This window comes from Monopterus albus, unplaced genomic scaffold (genome assembly GCF_001952655.1).
Source record: "Monopterus albus unplaced genomic scaffold, M_albus_1.0 scaffold172.1, whole genome shotgun sequence".
Lineage (NCBI taxonomy): Eukaryota > Metazoa > Chordata > Actinopteri > Synbranchiformes > Synbranchidae > Monopterus > Monopterus albus.
Window position 1 is genome coordinate 663134 of NW_018128052.1, and position 19344 is coordinate 682477.

General features: G+C 40.8%; 1 protein-coding gene across 1 annotated transcript in view; it reads left to right on the forward strand.

The window, feature by feature from the left end:
• The first annotated feature begins 5925 nt into the window (after window positions 1-5925).
• The window catches only part of lingo3b (leucine rich repeat and Ig domain containing 3b), a 31073-nt gene continuing 17654 nt past the window's right edge, over window positions 5926-19344 (forward strand). Inside the window, exon 1 of the mRNA XM_020616241.1 lies at window positions 5926-6432. The gene's annotated coding sequence lies outside the window, so the exon portion shown is untranslated. The remainder of the gene's footprint in view (window positions 6433-19344) is intronic.

Genomic DNA, 19344 nt, shown 5'->3' on the forward strand with positions numbered 1-19344 from the left:
AAGATCTGTGGATATTCTTAACAAATATTAGGGTCTTGTCTTTCTTAACAAAAAAAAATGTCTACCATTGCAGTGGTATGTTTCCCTGACATGTTTTAAATCATTTTTGAACAACAGTGGAGGCACAGATGAATAAACTAAGCCAGGACTGAAAAACATTAATATTGACTGGAGACAATTCATTGTTGGATTTAGTCTCTGTATGAGGGGTGTTGAAAATACTGTTCTTGTAATATAGAAAATGGCTGACCATCATCTAAATGTTTTCATTCACATTTGGTTATATTGATGGCTTGGTTTCAACACAGGACATCTTTTATTGCTCTTATTATGGAAAAAAACATCTTATCCATGATCCAGTGGGTCCTTCAGTCATCCTCCATTACAGTGATGGATGGCAAGTAAGCCAAATCAGAAGTCTTTTTAGTACTAGTAAAATTGTCTTTAAATTCACTCTTTCTCTTATGGTCATGTGCTGCAGTTCTTTGAGGAACTTAATTTGTCCAAGTCATATTGCTGAACACTCATAGCTGAATTCTGGAATACATTTTCATCATAAATAAAGGCTCAAGATTTTGTCCCTAAAGTCAAAACACTGGACTCGCATAAAGAAGGAATCTCTTCATGACCAGTACAAACAGGAGTAACAAACTACAGTGACAAGCACTTTTTAACCTACGGTAGTCCATTATGTTCGACTTGAAAAACTGGAACCTATTCTTTTAAATATTTCGGGGTCGTGTGTTGTACATTTTTAACATTTAACAACTTTACATTTGAGAGGTTCCTGTATAGAGTTACATGTGAAGTAGCTCCTGTATGGTATTTTTCCATTTGGCTCTTGGCTTTCTGCTTTCTAAACAAGCTGAAATGCAGATAAGTTGCCAAACACACAGCAAAAAAAAAAAAAAAAAAAAGACCAGGATAATGTATGCATGTTTGAATCAAATTTCCTGCTTCATTGCTGAGAAGTTACTCTTATTATGGAATACATTTGCATATTGCGAGGTACTTAAATATAAAGTGACAAGGAAAGAATTTTTGATCCAACGATTCAGCAGTTTTTCCCACTGTCAGCTCACTTAAACAGATACCAGTTAGTTCTTGCTATACTCCATCCAAGGCAGCTGTTACATTTATGTCTGACCCATATCTCACATACACTCATATCTTAAATGTCATCCTATTCTGTCCTAAATGTCAGCGTAAATGAAAGTCCTCCCAAAACTGGGTCCTTGAGAAAGGAGACTGTCACTCAGCTGCCATGCATGTGCAACCCACTCCTATAAAATTCATACGTTTGCATCCATAATCTTTGTGCTCTGCATCCGCTGTGAAGCTGTCTTGTGTAATGTGTAGTCACTGTACACCCACGAGGATGTCTTTGCCATTGTTCAAGGTAAATCCATGAAACAAATACTATACTTGTCAGTGGAGCTTAGCGGCAGAAATGATTTCTTGACCTTGAAGCAAAAGGTGCGCTTATAGAAAGGTGGGATTTCTGCTTAAGCTCTGACACTACATTTAATCATTTGTGCAGTGGAAATGTTGTTCATAAAGTACACAGCAGTGAAAAAACACCACCTGCTCCTCTGGTGGCTCAGGCAGATGGCATACCATCAATAATGTCCAAATAAATCAGAAACATAAGAAATGGCTAGAATAACAAATGTTCCAGCACATTATGTTACAGGTTCTCAGAGGGTGTCCTCCATTTATGTCTTCAGCTGCACATAAAAACTTAACCAATACCTAATTTATTTATTTATTTTTTAAAGAAAGAAAACTGCGGGTGAGAACATTTAAAGTTTTTCCTTGAAACTTCTCCAGGTCTTAAACAGAAGCATTAGCAATCACAAGCAAGTCTGTTAGATACTGTATGCACTGCCCATTGAAAGCACAGTGGTGTCACTGTGATCTGACAAGAGCAACCCTGATCGGACTGGGTCCCAACACTCACTGCTGCCATGGATTTGTTGTAAAACACCTGTAAGTGACAGAAATCTGGTTGTGCGCCTTTGAATTGTTTCAGTGTTCTTTAGCATAAGGCAGCAAGGCAAAACTGATCTTACTGGTAAGATAGGACACACTCACATCACTTACTAATTCCTGCTACTCATAATTCAAAATATCAAATTTTATCTGCGTAAACACAAGTATAAACTGGTCCTTACTGGATAAAAACACCTCCTGCTCATTGATCAGTCTGGAGCAGGGTTGGACTGCATGTTTAAAGACAACCTCAAATTCAGTAATTACACAGCAGTTGCTCCCTGACGTCTAACAAGCAGAGCCACTTTAGGAGGTTGGCTTTGTTTGTTGTCTTATGTAACCTGGGTAAAAATACTATGTATTATAGTTAAATATCATTAGAAAGTTCATTTGCTTTTGAACAATGGTTACCATAAATAAGTTAAATTTATAAGATAAGTATGGTTAAAAGCTTTATGGTGATTTATTTCATGTTATTTTGAAGGTTCAAGGAAGTGTTGTGTGTAAAATATCATTACTGGTCATCCATTGGTAAAGGTAGTGATACCCAGGGAAAGGGAAGAAGAAGAAAAAGGAAGCAGGGGAAGGGCATAACTTGGTGAAGGAAAAGATGGAAAAAGGTTTTATGCAGACAGGAAATATGTTAAGCATGTGCACTGTATCGTAGATTGTCAACTTGAGGATCTGGTATAAGATATTTGTCCTACATAGTTTGTATTACATGACTGGATGGTCTTCTGCATGGAGTTGCCTTTCAGTTGTGTAGCCTTATTGTGCCTAGCTTCATAGCATAACTGATTAACTTGTTAGCATTCGTTAGCTAAATGAATGTTGGTAGTGGTAGTATAGCTAACCTGGCTTACACCCAAGACTGGATTCATCCTTTCTGGCCTGGCATTCATAGACATTATCAGAGACAGTGCTATGTGAGTGACCAGTTGGATAGTTCAACAGAGCCCGCTACTCCTGACTTTCCCGCTACTGCTTGCACTTGGACCTGTGGGCCTCTGACTACTTTGTCATTGGGTGGCAATCGGGACTCTTTTGCCATTTCTTGTGGACACATGGAGCAGGTAACGCTTCAGTCTCTGGACTATGAACTACCAAGTAAGGTACTGTCTTTTATTTGGCTGAGTGAAACAGCTGTTAAATTTTTGGCCTTACTGCACCCGAGCATCCATTAGGCCTGCAACAGGGGTTAAATCTCAGTGTATATGTGGCTGGTGGAGAGTGAATGTGTGTGGTGTGTGGGCCCACTATATTTGTGTTTATTTTGAAATATTGGAACTTGTGTTTAACAGAAAAAAAGGGTCATAGATATTTAAAGGAGAATTGGCATTGTTTAAGGTTTACCCTGATTTTGTGTTGAGTAAATCGGGAATCTTTAAGTCTAACATGTTTGGTTATTGTATACAGTACTCATAGGACCTAAGGGCATATAACGTAGAGAGGTTTATTACAGACTTGAGATTTATCAGTTATAGTTACTGTGAGGTAATTGAACTCAGGGCCCTACCCTTATACAGTGGGTATAGGGGGGCTATACTTACCAGGATGAGTGCTTTCAGTGGACAGAATGTGAATGTGTTAGCTTTGGCACAGAAGCTGGAGGCGTGGAGAGGCAAAAGCCCGGGTGTTGTTTTATTTACATGTTGTGTCTTCTTTGCAGACTTGCTAACATTAATCAGTAGCTTACATTCAGAAGACAGCTGAGTTTTGTTCAGGGAGTCTGAACCCAGTGTCTCACTGTGAGGACAGGACAGTTAGTGTTTCTCATTTTCCAGTCCTACGGTGCATGTGCTGAACTGCAAACATGTCTCATATGTGCACTTTTGATGGAGCTGGGCTGTGTTATGGAAAGCAGTGTAACCGCATAACAAATTAGTTCTGCTGTTGAGTAATTAAGTAATAATAACTTTTCAGTGAGCAATAAATAATGAGTGACTGACTATATATTTCAAGTGGCATGCCCAACACTGGTCTTAGCTACTGCAATACGCCTTTTGAAATGTCACCCCAGGAAACTTACAGGTTTAAATAATACAACAAATGAGGGTTGTATTTCATTTATAGCTGCTTCACTTTCAGGATCCTGGGATTATGCATCCTGGCTCATTGTTGCACTATCAGGACTTCCTGAGACACGTGAATAGAGCAGATGTTGTTAATGTTATTAGCAACACTTGTCTCTGTCTCTACAACGACAATGCATACATGCGAAATTGTGTGGGAGGATTTAATGCATTTATACAAATACTGACAATAATATGAGCTTGTGGAACATACTGAACATACAGCAGAGAAGTGAGCTACACTGCAGCAGACAACATTTCACAGGTCGATATCTCAAACCCTGAAAGTAACATTTTAAAGTAGATGTATGATTTCATACCACTAGAAGTAAGTAGATGCATTTACTGAAATTTGGATGATGTTATTTATTAATATGTACCTGTAATAAGGCTTTAGCAGGGGGAAATGTGTGATATGGTATTTGTGTGTGACTGGCCGAGTCAGACTGGCTCAGAGGTTAGAGTGGTAGGTGTTTGCTGGACTTGGCTTTCACTAGGTATCATGACGTGCCAGACCCCTGACCTCAGGGTCACAGTGCAGATTTTTTCTTTTCCACAACGAGCTGTTAAACTGACCCCAGGGCAGTCTGCCATGCTAGGGAAGTGTGTTTCTGTGTGTGTGTGTGCGTGTGTGTGCATTTGAACCTCAGTACCCTGTGATCTGATGTACCCTGACAAGGCAACTAGACTGAATAATAAAAATGTCTCTTTTCTCTCTTTCATACTATCTCCCTTTCTCTGCAAGCTTCAGGCAAAATGGGGGAGGTGATTAAAGGGAACAACCCCAGTGGAAGAATGACATACCCAAAGAGTCATTTCTGGAACCTAAATCCCCTTTTTGTATGTTATAATGCTACAGGATATATCAGGAACAGTTTGGTGCCATTTGGTTCAGAATGCCACAGAAACATTAGCACCCCTGTTCTGGTTGCCTTTCTGTTTTACAGTGGATTTTTATCATTTTAACAATCACATTTAAGACTCCTGTGAGACTGCCATGGATATTTGACATGCTCAATTGTAGTAGTGCTAAAAACCAGAGGAGCTCAGGCCCTTGTAGTTGGAGCACTGTGATTGTCAGGGAGTCAGGCAAGCTGGCTCTTTATCTCAGCAAAGATAGTATTTTAAAATATCACCCTTTTAAGTTATATTGTTTCTTTCTTAATAGCAGTTTCTTTCATATCATTCAATGAACAAAATTAAGCAGTTCTTTTTTTTGAAAATGAAATCCCTGGCAATCTTTGAAAATCCCAGAAGGTTTAGCATTTAACAACAGTAACAACCGCTCTGAAGGTTCTTCTGAGAATTTGGATGAAATCTGTTGTGCAGTGGACAGCACATTTTTATCCAGATGAGTAGGAGCCTCTTTCAAAACTGAGGAAATACTGATCTTGTCAGTATTTGTGGGAAGAATGACAGGGATTTTATTTTTCACAGTACCATATGCCAAGCTCTGGCCTGTTAATGCATTTGTTATTTATTTATTTATTTTTTTCATTTAACATTACATGGTATTTGATTTAATCATATTTGTTTATATTTTATTTCACTGTGATGGAGGCAAACTCTACAGTACCTGTTATTATTATTAGTCTTTGATTCCAGTCTCCAAATGCATTTACCTCCCTCTCTTCTCTTTTTCTGTCTTCTAATCTCTGCCTTCAGTCTCTTCATTTTTCTCCGTGCCTGTTTGTTTAGATAGACTCCCTAAGCCGTGCACCCAGCAGCACACTGAATTGTGAATTCAAACAGCCAGAGCAGCAGCAGATAGACAGTGACTGAGGACAGGGATGGGAGGGGGAGGCAGTGAGAGATAAAGAGTGAGAGAGTGGAGAGAGAGGGAGGGAGAGATGAAAAGCATGCTAAACGAGAGAGCGGTGCTCACACTGAAGGAGGCAGAGGCAACAGCTACAGCAACAGCACACTCCTTCCCCGTCCTCCCTCTCCTCGCTCATGATCCGTGCCGGGGGGAGATGGAGGGCATGCTGACCCATTGAGGAGCACTATCTAAAGGACAGGAACATCTCATGACCTCACCTCCTATGAATGACTGGATCTTTTCCTTTTCTTCTTCTTCTTTTTTGGGGGGGGACAATAATCAACGAGGAAGCAAGGGAGGTGTGTACACTCGAGCCTGCTGGAGGGAGGGAGGGAGAAGGAGAGAGGAAAGGGGGATGAGGCAGGTTTGTTACAGCTGCTGATGCCAGAGTCTGAGAGCGAGACAGACTGAGGGGGACCTAAGTAGTGGAGGGCCGGCACGTGTGGAACGCTGTCGGCAACTTGTGGGCCAAGAGGAGAGGAAAACAGAATCGCATACACACACAGCTGGACAGATGAGGAGGCATCAAGGGCCACACTTCAGTCCTGGGTATGTCTATTTTGTCCTCAGTGGCTGCTTTGTTTTTACTAATAGAGCACAGGCAGTGTTTTGCATGCGCGTGTTTGCAGATATTCAGCTTTGATGACTACCCGCCGGACTTGTCTTCCTACTTGCCCTCAGATACTTGCAGCAAAGGAGGGAGGATGAGGAGGAGAGATAATGTGTGTGTGCCTGGTCCTGCTTTCTTACCACCTACATCTTGTCATTACATTATTATACACCACTGGAGGCATTTCATAATGGCTTTCATAAGCTGTCAGAGTGATGCATGTAAATAAACCTCCACTGGTGGAGCCTTGTCATGTTTCACATCGTCAGGCAAATTAAACAATCACATCGCATTCATCTCAGCACTTGTTTTTGTGGCTGTAACACTGCTCATTACGGTACAGTCACTTTGTACATGAGTTATTTGTTCTACACACAGCATCCAGTCATAAATTGTGCAACATAAAAAAATCTGAAGGAATAACTGGAGTGGCTGCAGAGGAGCAGCTGATGTCAGGACGTGTTGCACTCTGGTCTGAGACATGTATAGCTCTGGTTACTCATGCTACACTGCAGGAGGCTTTGACATGTGTGGCCAAGTGTTATGTCCCATTGTGGCAAGGTGCATGTGTCTTATGACAGCAGGTTTGCATGAGGTGCTCCCTCGTTCTCTCTATCTACCACCGCTCTTTTTCTCCCATCTTCATCCTTTCTTCGTTTCCAATTATAAGCTGTCATCTCTCTCAGTTTCCTCCTGATCCTATCTCCTGTTTCATTCTCTCACTAAGCAATTACCTTTACCTGACTCTGCCCCTCTGGACAGCAAGCCTGCCTACTTTCCTGTCTGCTTTTTTTCAACAATCAAAGTGAAGGATGAGAGGCGATTTTATTTTCTTATGGTTGCCTGAACATGAGCAAAGAGTTAGCTCAGTGAAACCTGACAGCAGCAGCCACTTCATGTTATTGCTGCTTGCAAAGATGCAGAAAAGATATTTAACTGTGAAAGAGCTGTGTGGGGATTTTAGTGTATAAAAAAAATTATGCCTCTAATCGTGCAATCAGCTCATTATTTTCTGCGTCTCATTAACTTGTTTGGGTTTCTAACTTTATCGCAGTTTGCAGTCTCATCTTCCTAAAAAAAAAAAAAAACTACCCAGGGAGAGCTGTAGGGCAGATCACTCCCCGCATATAGGCCAACCTGCTGTTAGTGTCTGAGCCTTTGCCAGAAAGCTGAACCCTTCCTTTTACACTGGCTACCACTGCCTCTTTTCTTCAACAGTGAAACTCCTACAGAAACACACAAATTTACATAAAAACTGGCAGAGACCCTCATCACCAGTATAACCCTTTTAGCACAGCAGTGTGACAGCCACCTGAAGCATCACCGACCTTGGTGCTGCCAAGCCTGTACAATAGCGTGAAAAGACAAATGAAGCCTGATTTTGGAAATAAGACACTGTAGGATCGCTGAGGATAAAGATAAGATTAGAGAAGACGTAATGAACACAAGGGGGAAGATGGGACCAGTGAGATAAATAAACGAAGATTGAATTGATAATGGAAGAAGGTGTGAAGTCAAAGGAGACACAGGAGAGAAAGAGTTTAGGGGGTGACAGAAAAATAGGTGACTATGGATACAATGTTTGGCCTCAGTGTGGACAGGTGCTGATTGCTGATGTCTTTTTTCATTTTTCTGGGGGAAAGAGGGTGAAGAAGACAAAGACAGAGCGCAGCAGAGACAGAGATGGAAGCAGAGGGTGCTTGATTTATTAATAAAAAAGCTCTGCTTTGTCTTCTTAAAAAGAAAAGTTCTGTTTTATTACAAGTTGGATCTGTCTTTTATTCCTGTCAGTTGTAATAACATTGTACTCACCTGGGCCAGAGACACAAGCAGTCAAACAGTCACAAGTTTATAGATATGAGCTCACATTAATGTTCTACTTCTTACTTGCACCAGAGTGGTGCGGCGTCACATGACGCTCTGCAACAAATTAGAGTAAGCCTGGTTTTGGCCTCAGATACACAACAGTTTTTGAATTGAACACATATTTAAAGCTCCTCTAATCAAAGTTTCCATATTAACAATGGATCAAATAATTGCTGTCGCTTGTCGTCCGACTCTGAAGTTTCACTTAGTTGTACAGAGCTTGTTAGTTTCAATTAATTGATGCTATTTTATGAACCCACAACAGACTGTTTTGGTTCTGTGTGATCAACAGTGCCACAGATTACAATGTCTACACTTGCATTAGACCTACTTTCTGCTGAAGAATGATTCCTATGAAAACAGCATGACGTAGAAACCACCTCACCAATACCCAGCTCCTCAACTCATGCTGCCAGATGCAGTGCTAGCGATGGAGTAACTGCCCCAATTACTGGATGAGACCTCCTTCTTGGTGAACTTGGAAGTCAGCAGCCCAATAAGACAGGTTGTCTGAAACTGAAATTTCCTTTAAAGCCCTCAGTGGAGTGAAGAAACATGGCAGAACGAAAGCAGAAGGAATGTGAGGGTGGTGTTTCTGCTGGAAGAGACCTGTGAAAGGAGAAAATGACTTTTTATGGAGTGTGTAGTGAGAGGGCTTGATTGGGAAGGTGAAGGCGTTTTTTGATCTTAGTGTGTGCCCAAGTGTGTACGTGTGTGCTTGAAAATGATGGATGACCTTGAGAAAGGCACCAAGGGGCTTAAGGACGTCCTGTGTGTGGAGGATGGAGCTGCATGGACAAGGACAAAGTTATACATCCACAAAGCCCACAGCTACCCACACTCACACACACAATAAAACACCAGTCTTTATTAAAGTGTGACATTACAGTACAGAGCCTTGTGTTTGGATCAGAGGTTGCACACAAGCTTAATTTAATGGCCTTGTCTTGCAGTATCATTTGATATAACAGCATGAGTGAGTGTGTAATACTACCACCAAGGGTGTGTCCAGAGAGGTTTTTAGGCTTTTAAGGTGCTGGCCGGTATGTGTTAAATAAAGGGCATAATCCCAGTCACTTATGAATAAGTGGATCTTAGGGCAAATAACCAGCAGGTTGGAACTATAACTCCCCTGAAGTCTCAGAATTCTTCTTTGCTGCATTACAACCTCCTGGCCTTCTTCCATCTCTTCCTCTTCCTGCTGTGGTGCCTCTTTCTTTTGCTCCCTCACGATAAATTATTCTCTCTCACACTTACCCTGTTTTCCTCATTCTGCCCTTTCACTTTCCATTTCCTTTACTTTAATTTGCCTTCCTGGCTGCATTTTCTCCCTCCTGACCCTGGGTCTTCAGATTCTTTTGTTTATTCTTTGGTTCACAGACCTGGTTTCTATCCATCTGTCTGCCTCTCTCCTTCATTTTCCTCTCTCAGCTGTGAGGGTCTGATAGGGGAGTTTAAAGGTCACTTGGTATCTCTTGCCTAATGCTTATAATGAATTACTAGTTAGCTTTGCTTCATTAGTCAGTCTGACACAGTCATCCCTCAAGTCATTCCCCATCTCTGTAAAATATACTCTGAAATTGAATTTAGTTATGATTGATTTGTTCCTATACAAAGTCCTCAGAGATTTTTCTATTCCATTTTCCTTTTCAGATTTCAGCACCACTGTGGTTAGAGATCACTCAACCCGGTATCTTGTCGTACAGTACTAACTTTCTGTGAAAAGCACATAGATGTAAAGAGCTATCTGATTGTTTACAGCTGCACTGTGGTTTTTCCTCATTGGATTTGGAGGCAAATAGTCTTTTACTACTCAGATTTTATCTTTTGACAGATGTGTGAACAAACCAGATTTTTCTGAACTGAATCGGGGACATTTCCATATGTGATCCTAAGATTCGACCTCTGACCATGTGACTGCTGTCAGAACAGTTTTTTTCAGCGTCTCATTCCCTTGCTGACCCTACCTGTCATCATCATTCAGCGTCAGCACCTCACAAACTGGTAAACATAAACATAGAGGAGAGCAACAACAGAAACCGGGGTCAGTGGAGAAATGAGGATGTTTCACATTTGTTGAACATTTTATAGAGAAGCAGCAGCTTTTGAAGAAACTGTGTGGTTTGACTGTCACACAAATGATGTTACTGTTATTCTTGCATGCATGCAACTCACATTTAGTTAAATCTATACATGCATGACAGTTTAGAATGCTAGAGATATTCAGGTTGGAACTGGATACGTGTCACTTACAAACATGAATGTGAGCCATCAACACAAACAAATCGGATCTGACAAACAGATCAGAAGTGAGCCTTAAGGCCTGTAACGTGAACATAGGCTTATTGACTTTCAAGCTAAGTCAAGCTATTGTTAGCCAGGATCCTGTGTTTTCAATAAATGTAATTTCACTAGTATTCAGGCAGCAGTTAATGTTGAAATATTAAACTTATCACTAGTTACAATGTTGGCACAAAAATATGAAGAGATGCTGTTCTGAATCAAGGAGGACGAATCACACAACCAGACTTTTGTCTTTTCTCTTATCAAACTAGTACTTTACTGGTTTTTCAACTTTTCAGTGTATCCTCTTACTTTTTAATCAACTTTGAGTCGGAATATCCTCAAATGTCCTTGGGTTTTATGAGTCAGAACTCAAGTTAACATTAAATTGTTTTGCTTTAAGTGGTTGCCCACAGCTTATATTTGTTTGACGAACCATAAAAGACACATTGCAGTGAGTGTGAAAGTCCGTTCCTGTCCTTGGGAACTGTGTGTGGCAAATAATCTCAACTTCACATTGCAGTGAGTGTGAAAGTCCGTTGCTGTCCTTGGGAACTGTGTGTGTGGCAAATAATCTCAACTCTGACCTCCAACCTTTGTTGTGTTTTTAGCTTTCAGTTGGAAGCTCATGACTCTTGCTGTTGTACACTCAGGTACAGATCTTTGACTTCAAATGTGGATGGCCTGCTTGAACCATGTCTGATTCTTGGTCATCGCCTTTGACTCCTCAGCAGTCAACGATGTAACTAGTGAAAAAGAATAGAAGCTAGTAAGTCAGCTGTTGAGTTGACTTGAAAAATTCCCCTTCCTCTTTTGATAATATGACCTAAATTAGAACTTATTAGAGTTTGACAAAGAATATTACCTGTAATTATTATTATCTATAATTATGGTGGTTAGCAGAGTAGACTGGATGAATGTCAATAAAACAGGTGAGAGTGTGTTAACAATCTCTTCCTTTCATCACCTGTTGCAGTAAGAAGAACCAGCTGCATGTATGTGTGTGTGTGTGTGTGTGTGGAGGACCTCTCATTACCTGCTCTGCTTGAATTAAAGATTCGTGTTTCTCAGACTTCATTAAATGTTTATGTGGGTCATGAAGTTTGTGGCTCAGCTCACCTGTGCTCCCCTTCTTTCCACAGATGTTAATGCAGGTCAGTGAGGTTACCATTTATATGTGTGTGTTTGTGTGTAAATGGGTGTGGGTGTGTGAAAGTGCACCACTTCTGCTCTTATAAACTGAATGTTAATGCAGGTTAAATAGTATCACCATGGTTTAATAATGCAGCTCAGTTACTGACCTCATGCAGGGTGCTGGAGCTCCACTTCATTCATTTTACTTTTCCTTTTCTTGCTTTATCTTGTGTGTGTGATGAAGTGTGTGTATGTGTGTGTTTTTTAAATGTTGCTATGGTTGAATTAATGTGATGAAATATTGCAGTTGGATGTACAGTACTCTCAAAACTGGTGTTAGCTATATTAGTGACTGTCCTGATACCCTGTGGTGTTCATATAAATGTGTGTGATGCCATCTGTAGAGCAGACCTTTGGGGCAGGGGGGACGTATTCATTAACTCTAACTGCATGACTTCTAGGCAAGAGCACTACCAAAGTGTGAACGTGTGTCGAGCACACTCTTTAAACACACAAGGTCAATCAGTCTCACCTATACGCTTCACTTTTCTCCTCTCTTTCCTCTTTTTCTCATCGCTTTCTTTCACGCTTTCATCTGTGATGAACGACTTTGTGATTTGTAAGGACTCTATTAATGAATGCTGTATTGCTATTGATTCCTCCTCTGAGCCCCTGGTTTGTTAAGGCACAATATAAACCACGTGCTCCTTCGGTGTCGAGAGGAGGGCTCAGCTGATAGCTGTGATGGAGTATTGTGCTCTGCTCCTGCAAATGGGACTTTAATAATTCAAGTATCATTTCTTGAACACTGCTCACTGCTCCCCATGGAAATTAAAATCTGATGGTCAGAAAAGAAATGTTCTTGTGTTTGAGCTGAAATGATGTAAAAAGAAAATGCCTTAAAGGCAATTTTACATCACTGTGCTTATTTTGCATTGAAATTGAACTTAAATTCAATTTTTTTTTATATTAAGAACACAAGAAATGTTAGTTTTAATCTAAATTTAATTTGCTACCACCCCTGCATTCATTGGATATGACACTCTGTGCCTTACTCTGGGACTCAGTTGGTTACGCTGTGTTGTAATTTCTAATATGGGGTAAGTTATGTTACTGCCCACTGCTACTGTATGAGTTTTAATATTCTGGTCATTTGCTGTCACCACATCTGGACCTATGAGAGAGAGAGAGCTTAGACTGCGGCCCTTTATAGAGTATACAGTATAACAAACATTAAGTGTGTGGAATATAATTACTCAGCAGCTTCTGAAAATGAACATCCAATGGGAATCAGTGCTAACATTTATAATCTGGCTTTCTGTGGGATCTGCTGGTTTTGTATCATCAGTCATAGGATGCGGGTTTGTAGATAAACACCATGGTTTAAAACGGGTCTTCTACAAAGATAATGGAAACATATGCCAAAGAGCTGCAGTAGCAGTATAGCTTATTCTTCCTTACACAAAGATGAGGAGAAATCAGACTTTGGTTTGACATTAAAAGATGCTCAAATGTAACATCTGTATGAGACATTTGCCATTTTTTTCTTGTTGTGCCATTTGTTTCATGTTAAACATCCCCCGCATTGCTGTGGGAGTTATCTGGTTGAGTGAATGTAGATAGACATATTTTCTCTAATGTCCTCTGTAATGGCCAATACTGACCCCCTATTCTGCACACACACTCACTCTTACTCTTTCTCTCTCACACACACACACAAACACACGCATACATTTCACTCTGAGGAAGCACAGATTCAGGCATTACTTCTGCCTCGCTGGTACACAAACAGGCTCGCAGGAGCCTGGGGACTGTTCACCATTGGTGTGCATATAAACACACATACATGTTCATGCAGGCACACATATGTGTCACCCTGCCTGCAGGACTGGAGGCCTGTGGAAGTTATTTGAGGATGCCAGCACATATGTGTCACTTTGTCACTTTTAATTGAGTCACTGTGTAAATGTATGCAGTGTCTGTTAAGGCTCTTGTAGCACTAAAGGTCAGCCACCTCTTTAAAATGAAATCACTCTTTGTTTGGCTTCTCTTCCTGTTTATGCAACAAACCTATTTCGAATCATGTTGACCTCCGTATTTTTCACCAGTTTTAAATTGTTCAGAGACTTGTCCCCCTTTAGCAAGGCAGTCGGGGTATGTTTTAGCTTTTCAAAATAAATTCCAGAGAAGAGAGAGTGAATTCACAAAGAACTTCCTATTTTGCTCTAAAGTCAAAGACACGTAAAAGGAGGGCAGTGGGTGTGTCTGTGAATTGCACATCTACAGACAGGAAACAGATTAAAGCAAACGTCAACATAACGTGTCTCAGTAAGGTGTTGGACCACCACATGCCACCAGAACAGCTTCAGCGCACCTTGGCATTCATTCTCCGAGTCTCTGGACTTTACTGATGAACGCCATTCTTCCTAAAGATATTCCCTCCTTTGGTGTTTTGATGATAGCTGTTCAAGTGGGTTGAGAACTGGTGACTGTGAAGGCCACAGCATATGATTCATTTCATTTTCATACTCATCAAACCAGTTTTTCCTTTAATTTGTCACTCGTCTTTACATTCACAGACTTCAAGAATGATGAAAAGATAGAAATTCATTCACTGAGTAGCACATGAGCTTGTATATCTGACTGATTGGTGTTGTACTTCCCCTGACTCTGTTTCATTTTAAAATGACTGTTGTTTGTCTAAAGAGAAGAAAAGCCTGTGGCAAGATGCTTCTCGTCTTCTTTGTCATTGTGTTTCTCCCTCTGTAGATTTTCTGGTACTTTACTTCCTGTGAACTACTGTATTGGCCCAATTATAAAGTGACCCAGCTTTTTCCTAAAGCTGTTTTTAGAAATATACTTTTGAAGATAACGTTTTATTCCACAAGTCCTATTTGGAAAGTTTTCTTTTACTCCAGGGAGAAGAGAGCCCTCATTCCTAAAGCCTTTTCTCTCATAAAATGCAGTACTTCCAATGAAATATCATGTATACCCACACACTCCCCTGTCTGGCTTTTGAAGTAGGCTAATTGAATTAATTTTCTCAAGCTGTTAGCATTTTGCAGACTTGTTTTTTTGTGTGTGCATGTGTGTGTGTGTGTCTGTATGTTCCTCACCATGACATTTGTGACATTGGGAAGCCTAATTCTTATCTGTTTCACAGTTGATTCAGTCACAGGCCACTTCTACACTAAAGACATTGGGAGACACTTGAGTTGTTTTCACTAATCTGCAGTTTATTTCCTTTCTGCTAAAATATGTAACACAAATTGCAAGAAACTCCTGAAGGTTAAGGCGGACTAACAAGACGTTTTTAGGGCAGACTAACTGTAAGTCTATAAATAGACTTCAGCAACCATGTTAGCCTAGCAACATTAGGGCTACAAGCTACTACAATATCACACTCTGATATTCAAACGAACATCTGCTACTGTGAATATGTATAGTAAAGTAAATGTGTTGTTCTCAATATTAATATGATCGCCGCTTTTTTAAAATGTGATTTCTGGCCAGAATACATAGTGATGCATTTGGGTAAAAACCCTTAGCATCTGCTTTACTTTCCTCCTGTTTGGTTTCCTTCACTGCCACTCTCATGCAATTTCATCTGCTCCTGGGTTAATATGCTGTATCAGCTGTGTGGACTTTATTTATTTGTTTATTTATACAAAGAATCTTTAGTATATCTACCCCAAAAGTCTATTCTCCTCTGTTTGAGAGCATTTATTCCTCATCCTCCTGTTTCCCTCACTCTGCTCCATCCTGTTTCATCCTTTTTTCATACTTTCTGGCACTCACAATCTGACCTGGGCCCTCAACTGTCTTCCCCACGCCTCCCTCTCCTCTATCTCTCCGTCCTTTAAAACATTGAGTCATGAATTTATTATGCGAATCAAAATAGAGCAATGACTCTTTGTCCTGTTCCCTGCATGTCACTGGTCTAGAATGAATAATTCATTTACTGTGGTTGAAATTAGGATCAGGGTGAAAAAGGGAATTATTCTGGAGCCGCACTATCCGGGCTATTTTCGAATGGTGAGCTGTCAGCGCCTTTCCTGCAGCGCTCACTCTTTCTTCTCCCTCTCTTGTTGCGCTCTCTCGTTCCTCCCACCTGTTCACTCGCTATCACACAAAGATAGAACAGATTTTTCTCGTTTTTCACTGTCCTTGGGAAAGACTGCATACTAAGCAGATAAAATGGTATTGGTGTTGGAAGAAGTCAGTCTTGTTTTTTGTGTGTTTGCTCCTTTGCATATATGCGTTTGTGGTGTATATGCATTTATCCAGGTGTGCAGATTAGTTCTTTTCCAGGCTGTATTTACAGTATGTTTGTTGATAGGGTTGTGCATCTTTAAGTAGCAAGCCTGAAGCTTGTTTGTCAGTACACACAGTAAGTGGTGATTATGAATGCTGTTTTTCACATTTCTACTGAACAGCTCTGATGGCATAACATGCACCAGACAGTTTATTTCACCCGCTTTCCTCTCAAAGACAGACATTGATCTCTTACAAAGAGTATGACTGACATTCAGTTTGGCAATAAAGATGTGATTATGACAGTTACTGAATGCCCTGAAACGAGCCGCACCAGCTCTCAGTTTGAATTTTATGATACATAATGCAAATGAAATCACAGGGGAGAGGCTAAAGTGCTTATCACTTCACATCAGACAGCCTGTTTTCGATGCAAACTGGTGCAGCAGCTGAGCGGTAGGTGATTTGATAACCTTGAGATGGGCACCAGAGGCCACCGAGAGGTCAACCTTTTACATGTTCACGCAGGATAGCATGAACTCACAAGCTCTGTGCACACATAAGCTCAATCATGTACTCGAATCCGCATGCACGGATGCAGATGCACACTTGGATGATTATTTTTGGCCTGCTGGGGCTTCACTGAAACTTATCAGCCATAACCTTGCTAAAATGCTGTGAGGCAGCGAGATGAGCGTTAAAGGGAGCAAAAATAAGCGCTGAAGAAAGTCCTTGAATTTTAACTGGTTGCTCCCTGGGGAGAACTCCCATCATCTCTGTGTGTCTTCAATGCCAGAGTCCCTCAAGGACCCTGACTGCTCTAATATTCTCTCAAGGAAGCTTGTCTGTCATAATTCACTATATAGCTGCTTTTTGGGAGAAAAATAATTTGATGAATCAGTAGCAAAGGGCTTCTCTTATCCAGTTTTAGCGCCATATAATGACATTCCACCAGTGGTGGCCAATTCTTCTGGAGTAGAGGATGTACCCCAGGATAAATGTCACTTTCCGTAATCAGTGGTGTGATCAGGGTTGAAACTGCATCATCCCTAAGGTATTATGTGTTTTAAAACAAAATCCCTACAATGCAGGTCTTATTTTTAGAGCGGTGGCCACCTTTTCTGTCAGTGTAGCTTGTTCCAGCAACCATGCACTGCGCGTGCCATCTGTTTTATTTCATTCGACTTAACCAGACTGACAAAACTACACATAAAGCTACTTCACTGTACTTGTGTTTAAAATGGAAAGTTCATCCTTGACTGTGGAAACAGTCGCTGACAAAGCAGTCTCATTAGTAGCTGCTGGAACATGATGTTCCAAATCATTCTTGACCTTTGAATAGGTTTTTGTTGTTTTTTTTTATTTTTTATTTTTAGTATTTGGGTTCCAAGGTCAAGAGTGAAAATTAAACCAAATAACTAGATGAAATCATCTGCTGTGGAAGATTGTGTGATATGGTTTAAAGCCCCAGAGCAGCTGCTGATGGACCTTATGATGTTTATTTATTTATTTATTTGTCAATATTTTCCTTGAGTGTCTGCCTCTGACACACTCATATTAGATAACACCCGCACTGCTGACGTTTAGGATCCAATCAACATGACAAATGACAATGTGACCCTGACTCTTTGGGTAATGATTTTGCCATTCAGCTTTGTTTCCTCTTTTAATTACGTTTGGCTAGTTTTGGAATAGAGCTGCACAATATGATGAAGATGTTTATCACAGTAAGCAATTTATGTAAAATGTAACATGAAAAAACTGTTTGTTATCATGTGTTCCTTGTTAGGCTAGATGTCTTTAGTAACCATGTTCCCAAATCTAATCCACTCATTTGGTATCATGTCATTATTGGTGTCAGTCACAACGATGTGTGCATACAGTATATGAATGTAGGTGCTGACATGGACAGGCTGGTAGAGGCTGTCACTATGTTGCAACACTACTGTCAGTCAACAAACCAATCCTGAACTCTCTGCAAACCTGGCAACCTGCTCTCAGAGCTCTTTCTACCTGTCTCTTCCTCTGGCTCATCTTCCCTTTAATCTCCTCCTGTTATCTAGTTTCCCCTTCATGTGTGCTTTTTTCACTATTTTACCTTCTACTCGCTCCTGCGGCAGCCCTTCTTTGTTCAACTGCTTTCATGACCTTTCCAGAAACTTCCTCCCCTGTGATCCCTCTCCTCCTCCTCCTCCTCCTCATCCTCCTCTTCACAATGATCTGTTTCTTTTCACTGCCTTGCTCTGCAGTGTTTACAAAGCCTTCACAACCATATGTGTGTATGTGTGTGTTAGGGAGGTTTGTACGTCCTCCCCTGGGATCTCTGGTGAGAAGAGGATCCAGGAAGTATGACGATCACCATGATCACCTAATGTCCTGTGAAGCACCATCTTTTCACACACAAAGCTGCACAGCACACACACACACACACAAACCCACACACATATGCTATGTTGGTGTCGCACAACCACAAGATGCACAATTTTATCAGTGTTCAGGGATTGCCGCCTTTGTTTTCTCAGTACAAAGGACTCAGCTCTCTCTTCCATGTCCCCTTCTCCACGTCTCCATCTTTGTCACTCTCCCTGCCCTACGTCATCCATTTCCCTTTTTGTCCGCCTTCACCTCAAATTTTGATGTCATCCCCCCACCATTCCCACATCTGAAACGGCTGTGACGGCTCCTATTGGTTGCAGGGGTAGAATCAGAGAAACAGACAGCCAATAAGCTTACAGGCGAACAGGGTCACTATTATCCATGAAGCAGTGCAATTACTCTGCCATCTCCCTGCCATGTATGTATATGCAATGCTTTCCTCATCCTTGTACCTACAAAGCCCGTTTCCAAGGTACCAAAATTCATTTACGCTTGGCTTTAAGATTTATTTAACAGCTTGACTGAAAAGTGTTTTATTTATTTATTTACTTGTTTATTTGACGCGGGCCAATTTTATGTCAAGTTCTTACATTTCTTCACATTCCTTTTTGTGCATTTTTAGCAAAGATGCAATTTGTAAAACAGAATGGCAGACTGCACTGGAATCTGAGTGCCATTTAACATACATGCATAATCATCAGTCATCAAAGCTGTGTACATATTAAATGTAAATTCCTCCCATGTGAATCTGGCACCACATTGCTCTTCAAAGACTGGGGAAGGAAAGCTGTCACACTCCTCCTCTCCCTCTTCCTTCTCCCTCCAACTTGTTCCTGTTTTCACTGTTTACTTGCCAAACAAACAGTTATATATTTATTTGCACCATGTACCAGTCAGTCAGTCAATCAGGCTGTGTATTTTTGTGCAAATTACACTAA